The sequence below is a fragment of the Schistocerca cancellata genome, chromosome 10 (genome assembly GCF_023864275.1).
Source record: "Schistocerca cancellata isolate TAMUIC-IGC-003103 chromosome 10, iqSchCanc2.1, whole genome shotgun sequence".
Lineage (NCBI taxonomy): Eukaryota > Metazoa > Arthropoda > Insecta > Orthoptera > Acrididae > Schistocerca > Schistocerca cancellata.
In genome coordinates this window covers 195,588,121-195,597,034 of record NC_064635.1, presented here as the reverse complement: position 1 = coordinate 195,597,034, position 8,914 = coordinate 195,588,121, and the positions used below count along the sequence as shown (strand labels likewise).

At 41.8% G+C, this 8,914-nt stretch overlaps 1 pseudogene; it reads left to right on the top strand.

Moving 5' to 3' along the window:
* Positions 1–2,055: 2,055 nt before the first annotated feature.
* LOC126107102 (5S ribosomal RNA) lies at positions 2,056–2,173 on the top strand (annotated as a pseudogene).
* Positions 2,174–8,914: the final 6,741 nt, after the last annotated feature.

Below are 8,914 nucleotides of genomic sequence, written 5' to 3'. Positions count from 1 at the left end.
TGATCATCAGTCCCCTAGAACTTAGAACTACTTAAACCTAACTAACCTAAGGACATCACACAACACCCAGTCATCACGAGGCAGAGAAAATTCCTGACCCCGCCGGGAATGTTAACTAATAGTCTTCTGTCTGTACTACAGATGTGCCTGGCGACATATTCGCTACTTACAAGTTTGTTCAAGGTTATACTGTTGCTGGGTTTTGATCACTGTCAGCACTGGATTTTGTTTTGCAATTACGGCTGGCGTTCAGTCCTACCGGCCGGTTTAGGGAGCAAACGTTAAAACCTGCGAAGATCCCAGCGAGGATCCCCCCCACTCTACCTCCCTGCGACACTCACCTCGCACTCAGCTCGCCCACGACGGGGCCTTACCCCACCCCCATACCTCGCTCACGAACGGGACCTCACCCCATTCCCTATAGTTCCCTCACAACGGAAGACCGGAAACAGTACCTGCATTTGCGTATGGAAAATACGACTGTCTTCATAACGTTTTTGTTATCAGTATGATTTTTATATTCTTCATTTCTTTAGGTCTAATGATTCAAGCTACATTTTATAAACATAAAAATATTGAGTCAAGTGAGGATATTGTGAACAAGTAGGCCTGTCTATTCTTATTATATTATTGCTTCTATTCCGTAGCAAAATATTTTGGATTTTTGAGATACAGAGACTAGAAACAAAATAGTGAAGCTAATGCAAATAGTGCAAGCTGTTTGGTGGATAAAGCTTATATTTATGTCTCTACTGACATAACACAGTATTTTTACTGTGCTGTTTTGGTTTGTGTTTGTTCTGTGTCTTATAATCTGGAAAGATTTTTTTGGATGAATAAAAGAAATAAACTCTGTTGCCATCTGCGGCATCGTAAGCTTTTATTACCGACATACGTAACATTTCCAACCACATTATTTGCGAAGTGTAGTTTTCCCGAAAGATCACGTTATATTAAGCGATTAATGTGAAGATAATTGGCTCACATTATAATTAACAGACAGCACGTTTGTACTTCGCTTTGATTTATTATTTTAAATCATTCGTGATTTTTTGTTCCGCTTGTTGTAAATACCATTAGGTACCGGAAATCCATTTTAAGTTATAGACACTTCTACTTCATCAATAATACACAGTTATAATCGTAGTCGTGTCTGTAAACGTTTACATTAATACCTGAAACTTAAAGTCTTTGCATTATACGTTGGAAATTGTTCATTTTCTAGTTCTCATTCTAGGAGTAACATATCTGCGACGATGTGTATCGTTTTGCTCCGGTTGGGCGGAGCATCTTGCCGATCAGGGGTGGAGCTTAAGTGGGGTGGGCGGGGACTATGTGTCGGGATCTTCGCAGGTTTTAAGCTCATGTGGTTTAGGGAAGCACACTGATGTTTGGGCCCAGACGGCAAATTTATTAGAAGGGCCCTCCATCACGTCAGAGAGTTTGGGCAAGGCACATTCTGCAAATCAGTATTTTCTGGCTACATTTTGTCTCGAGTAAAGGAACAGTAAAGTGTTTTTTTTTTTAACTTTAAAAGTCTTGTTATTTTAAATACTGCGTTCATCCAAGGATTGGTATTTTGATCATTTATTTTACGGCGGCACTGTTATTGTTTTATGTAATTTCGAATTCTTATAAATCTGAGGCCATCTGTTGTTATTTGGACAGTTAAAAGGTTGCTCATGCAATTTCAAGCTGCTAAAATTTCAGCCATCCTGTAAATGAAAGTACCTCGCAGGCTCTCTCTTCCGTATCAAATCGTTGAATACACCAATCAAATTCACACTTGCAAAGAAATAATTCCTTTTTCTTTTTAAGTTTCCGAACGGAGCGAACTTTTCTCATTCGTTTGTGCTTCTGGTACCGCTTTTGAGATTTTAACTTTATTGAGGTTCAAATAATTGGACTATAGAAGTCTTTACCTCATCTGCCTAAAATCATATCTACGTGCACAACTAAAGCCTTTATGCATAAACAACGTACTTTTGTTGGAGGACATTAGTTGTATAATTGAATGGACGTCTTGTTTAATTGTAGGTGTGTTTGATGTGCAGACGCAACGGCCTTCCCGCAGTGGCTACACCGGTTCCCGTGAGATCACCGAAGTTAAGCGCTGTCGGGCGTGTCTGGCACTTGGATGGGTGACCATCCGGGCCGCCATGCGCTGTTGCCATTTTTCGGGGTGCACTCAGCCCCGTGATGCCAACTCAGTAGCTACTCGACCGAATAGTAGCGGCTCCGGTCAAAGAAAACCATCATAACGACCTGGAGAGCGGTTTGCTGACCACACAACCCTCCTATCCGCATCCTCATCTGAGGATGACACGGCGGTCGGATGGTCCCGGTAGGCCACTTGTGGCCTGATGACGGAGTACTTTTTTTATGTGCAGACGTGCAAGCGTGAGAAAACGTGTATACTAGTAGGTTCGACGCAGAACCAACTACAAATTGTAATGAGTGTACTTTGGCTTTTAATGTTAGGATGTCTCATTGGACTCATCTCACAGGCACCGGTTATGAGGATCCCTTTCTGGTTGTTAATTGGAGCAGAGTTCGTTTTATTGGAAAGTGTTTTGATTGCTATAATACGAAGAAGATAGTCGCACTGAAGTGTGATTTGATGGATAGTGACTCGCCTTAAAATGGTGCAATTTTCAGTCGCAGAAAGTAAAGTAAAAAGAAAATATTGAACCTTGTTAAAATCAGAAATGGATATTGAAAGACGTTTTGTATTCTGATGCGAAATACACGTGCTGCTCCTTCTAATTGTGAATGATGTTTCAAATTGGCCGAGCTCCAGTTCCTCACTCAACAACGTTTGCTGGCGCCGACTTAGGCTTATGTAAAACGTACTTTGATTAGATACGGTCTCGACGGCAATAAAACATTTATTTCAATGTTTTATTACGGTCGAGACTGTTTGTAATCCGTTTTTGTAACACATTTGGTCAGACTGCTGTTTCTCTATGAGAAATGTTCTAAAAAATTACTCAGCTACAAAAGTTATGGCTTGTTTATTTGTCTTATTTTGTGGTAACCCACGACTAAGTGCAAAGTGGTCATCTTTTTTGGACAGCTGATTATATGGACACTACTAATGCACTGAGAGCTGTGTATGTGAGTTTATACACCGTAATCGCCTGTTGTTTCCAGAAGAGTCGTAACTCAGAGTGGGCCACTGTAGCCAACAACACTCAGCTGATGTAGTGCACGATCTGTGCCCTCTGTCTTTTAAAAAAAATGGTTCAAATGGCTCTGAGCACTATGGGACTTAACAGCTGTGGTCAGCAGTCCCCTAGAACTTAGAACTACTTAGGACATCACACACATCCATCCCCCAGGCAGGATTCGAACCTGCGACCGTAGCCATCACGAGGCAGAGAAAATCCCTGACCCCGCCGGGAATCGAACCCGGGAACCCGGGCTCTTTTCAGAGAATCCTACTATTAAACGGTGCACGTATTTTTCGTCTTCTACACAAGTACAAAGAGGGATTTCGATCAGTTCCAGTTTTAAAACGACCATGATCGAATTTCATTTGTGCAATGGTTTAGAAAATCCGCTTGCTTCATATACCAATGAGTTGTCGCAATCACAAGGGTACCCTTCTGCACTGTTCCCCTTTAACACTGGTTCTGCTTCTACATTCCTCGTCGCACCTGACACGAATCGTCCTTTTTGTCATTGTATAAATTATGTTTGCGGTACCTTTGCATGATATGGCGTTCCTAAAACTGCGCTTTGTGTAGCCAACTGATCGGCATGCCCTTTGTCGCGAATGCCGCTGTAGCCTTTGATCCTGATCAGAATTTACGAGGAAGGTGGTAGCCACGTCCTAGCTTCTTCACAACCATAATCAATTTCATAGAGAAATGCACAATTAGAATAATCAGAGAAGCAGATAGAGTGTCTTTCCGCCTCTCTCTCTCATTTTCTCTTGTCTACCACCTTCTCCTCCCCCTGCCACCAGTGCGCGCGCGCGCGCACACACGCACACACACACACACACACACACACACACACACATACACACACAAATACTAACTGCTGCTAATAAAGTTAACGAAGCGTCTAGCGTAGCGAAATGTTCTGGCTGGCGATGATAGCTTACGCCGTCTGTGAGAGGACGAACAGCCATAACTCAATTAGAAACGACCCCTGCTGGTATACTGCCTGCTGTTTTTATGAACCGGCGCAACGGCACGTAAATCTGACATTAGTCTTACTTGTCACGGAACAGTTCCCTTAAATGCACGCCATACCTAGAATGGTCACGTTTTCAGCGGATATTTGTCAACGATAATAAATTAACAAAACCTCTATGACTGAATAACTTGCACAACATTAAAATACTCGTCATTCCCCTCCGTGATGTTGCTCCTATTATGGTGTTTTTGCTGCGTATTACAACGGAGCAACATGGAAGTGATCTATGTGAGATATTGGTTAGAATACGGAATAGCAAGCTCAAATAACGGTTAAGAATGACACGTACACTATTGTAAACTTAATTATTGTACATATACATACATATTGGAACATACTAGTATTGGTCCGTTTTATGTAAACCGACGTTACCTCTCCCAGCAGTTCTACTAAACACGCCAGGTGGCGCGAGTAGACTGCAAGGCTAGAGACCATGGAGGTAAGAATAAGGGGAGATGGCGCTACGTATCTCAGCCGTACTACGTTTTGAAGCCATGGGGGCGTGGCTCGCTGCCATGACACTCTGACCAAAACATTGCCAGTGTGCTATAGCGCTGCGCGTATTACAGTCGCTAATTGCACCATATACGCATGTAACGTCATCAGATTGGTTGTTTCAAAGTTTTTGTTTAAAATAAAATCTCGTAAAGGCGAAATTCCGCGTTTCTTCTGATTAAAAATAGTTTTTAGTATAATATTACGAATAGCTAGCCTTCAATGTAAACGATACAATTTTGTTAATTCAGTAATAAACGTGTATCACAAACTAAATAATAGAAACTGAAAACTAAGTTAGCTATACCCTCCCTCCAAAGCCCCATAAATACATCTTGTTTGTAATACGTACTGGGACATTTCAGTTACGTTACACTACTGGGAAACACTGTTCATTACCACCAATATTTACTGAAATACGGTTCATAGAATGGCAAATCTACACAGTGTCCTGTTTAGGCCTATACTTTACGCCAGTTAATGTAGTGTTAGCTTTTAATTCGGTACATGATGAAGACAAAGTGAGTTACTCAACACTTCGATTATCGACGATACGTACGTATTATACTGAAACGTGAACTTGAAAACTAAGAATTTAATTCTTTGAATTAACATACCTTTTGCAAATGTTTTGGGTGTGTAGGGAAAACTGATGGTACAGCATTTTCTCGGAGCCTTACTGTTGAAAGGGAAGTTCGGTCTACGTCCTCTTCTCGGAAATGCTGAGAACATATAGTGCTCCATTTAGACGCACGCCAATTCTTCCTCCTCACGGCATTCTCCCACAGAGCTTTCCGACTTTCATTTTTAGAAAATCTAAAATCATACAGGAGAAACACACGCTATAGTACAAGTACCGATGTTGCACACGTTCATTCACAATGAAGCTGTAAAATCACACTTAACGAGACAACGTACACATGAAATGTTACTCCCTTCGATTTCGCGTCACAATCAGAACGATTCGTACATCCGAACACCACACAAGTCACCATAATAGCGCAAAATCCTTCCAAAAGCGAGCGACAAGCCTATGCACACAAGCTTACAGCAGCAATGTTTTGGTCGGATTGAGATGCCTACCCTCGGCTTCACATAGCTTCACAGCTAGGACGTCACGGCGTCTCCCTCTATTCTTACCTCCATGCTAGAGAGCCTGTATAGGGAGAGAGTTGCCAACTGGACGATACGGCGGCCATTTTTCTGCCAAACTGCGGGCGAGACTTTTGAATGGCCAGTACTGGAGTAGTGGAGTACACACTCACCGAATCAAAAGCACCAGACATTATGGCGAAATCATTTGTTAAATGCCTTTCTTTACAGCTGTAATATACTCATAGTAGCCTACTACTTACAGCACAGAAAAATTTGTTACAGTGGCTGTAAAAATTATTCTTTGCTTGCATTTATCTCCTTTAAAGTCCGTTTACTAGACATATTGCAATGGAAGTAATGTAAATAAAAAAATACAGTGTATAGCATTTGTTTTGTTTCGGAAGTGCATAACGCTAAAGATTTAACGTGCCTGTATTACGTCAGACGAATGAAAGTCGTAAGCAGTTGGTTACTTGTGACACGCAAAAAGTGTGAGATGTATTACTACTTCAAACTTTTGCATGTCACAAGTAAACAACTGCTTACGACTTTCTTTTATATATATAACAAACGAAAAAGATTACAAAAACCAGGTAATGTTAAATGTAGGCTACTGTAATAACGACCAAATATAACAAGAAAACTACCGTATCCCTTCTACCCCACAGTAAGTAGGCCTATTAAAAACTGTCTTCAAGATTACCTACAATTATTTACTACGAGTAATGTTTCAGCAACCACGACAAAATGAAGATAGAAATCTGGGAAAAAAATTTTCAAATGTGTGTGAAATCTTATGGGACTTAACTGCTAAGGTCAACAGTCCCTAAGCTTATACACGACTTAACCTAAATTATCCTAAGGACAAACACACACACCCATGCCCGAGGGACGATTCTAACCTCCGCCGGGACTAGCCGCACAGTCAAATCTGGGAAATTTCATGCCCTAACAGCATTAATAAAATAGTTATAAAATACAATCAGATTATCTGGAATTACCTACAGTGGCCTAGAAATCAAATGACACTCGTGGAAATCTTCAATACTGCACTGTTAAAAAAAACACCTTATGACACTGAAGGACGTGATTATGACCTCTGCAGCTTAGCAAAAGTCTTACACATTAGATACACAATACCATTTTAATTCTATGTTTATAAGAATAATGTGTTGTAATAATTTTCACACAGCCAATTTACAGGTCTGTTTTCAAATTTAACTATGTATATTGCAAGTTATATGTAGTAAAAAGAAAAAACGACTTCCTTCGCATAGATAAGAGTACTTGGTTGGTTTCCACGAGGCTCCTGTTTGATTTATGTCAGCCCTGTTGACTGCGACTGCCCACTGCTTTCGTCTTTCTTCATTGCGTGGAAATGCTAACGTGCGAAATCCACCTTCGCCTCTGTTGGAACAACCAAATGCAGCACAACCTGGCATCGTTTACGAACGTCTGCAGAACGAATTACAGATGTCAAAAACAATATTGTACTATTACTAACGTGCTTACTTCAAACATGTAGGCCTACCGACTTCATCACAAAACGCTTCATTATTTCAACTCGTATTTAAGATCACAAACGCTAATTACGTACTAAAAACGATATACAACTAAATCGAACATGCATGCACAACGCATAAGAAGTCTCTCAATAATTCAAACACCTTTTAATCGTTTCCAAAAGTCCTCTGAACTTCAGTTCAACTCAAAAGCACGGCGAACATAGGAAGCGCGAGAGACGTTTGGCAGAACAATGGCGCCAAAGCTAATCAACCAATCACGGCCAACTTCACCCACGGCCACTCTCTCTGTATACAGGCTCTCTAGCATGGCTGTGTAGAGATACGTTGTTTACATTTCTGTTCACTTGTAGTTGCGTTTGCTTAAAGGTATAACACGCCGCGGAAGTGATTCAAAATGGCCCCAAAGTACCAGGTTCCTTATGAATCACGGGTAATGACAATCACTTTGCACCAAGATTGCAATAGTGTCCGACAAATAGCAAAGAAAGTGATGATTTTCATCAGCGGAGTTGTCAAAACCATACACCGGCATCGAGAAACAGGCTCCTATGGAGATCGTCCTTGCTCAGGAGCACCCAAGAACGCTGGAAAAGTATTTGGTAGTGACCGGTAGACGTAACAGATTAAAAACTGTCCGTGAATTGACTGCTGAACTAAACGCAACGAGGGATACAACGGTGAGTGAGTCAACAGTGAGACGACGCCTGGCAGACAACAACCTCCGAGGTTATGTAGCAACAAGGAAACCACTGTTGCGCCCTGTCAACAACAAGAAAAGGCTTCAGTGGGCTAAGACACTCCAAAATTGGACAGCAGGGGCTTGGGAAAGAGTCTTATTCACTGATGAATCCAAGTTCGAAATATTTGGAAGCAAACGCCGTCAATTTGTATGCCGTTTACCGCATGAACGCTTGCGTAATTCCAACTGTAAAGCATGGAGGGGTTTTTGTGATGGTATGGGGATCCTTTGGAGGGAATGAAGTCGGAGATTTGGTGAAAATAGATGGAAAACTGAACCAAAAGGATTATCATGCCATTATCCAGCGCCGGCCGGTGTGGCCAAGCGGTTCTAGGCGCTTCAGTCTGGAACCGCGCGACCGCTACGGTTGCAGGTTCCAATCCTGCCTCGGGCATGGATGTGTGTGATGTCCTTAGGTAAGTTAGGTTTAAGTAGTTCTAAGTTCTAGGGGACTGTTGACCATTCTCCAGCGACATGCTAAGACATCTGGTTTGTGTCTGATTGGGAAAGGAGTCTTGCAGCAAGACAACGATCCGAAATATACGTCTCACTTGTGTCAGAACTATGTGAAGTCTCTAGAGGTTCGTAAAATATAGAAAAACATGGAATGGCTTCCCCAATCCCCTGATTGTAACCCAATCGAGCTGCTATGGGATGAATTGGACAGGAGGATCCGAAAACGGGAAGTAGTGAGTGTGTCACAATTGTGGGAGGTCCTGCAGCAAGAATGGAGATTAATTGCGAGTGAAACCTTGGCAAAACTGACGCAGCGCATGCCGAGAGTGTGCACGATTGCGATGAAAGCAGAGGGTGGCTATTTTGAGGAATCGAAAATGTAATTGTTACATCTTCC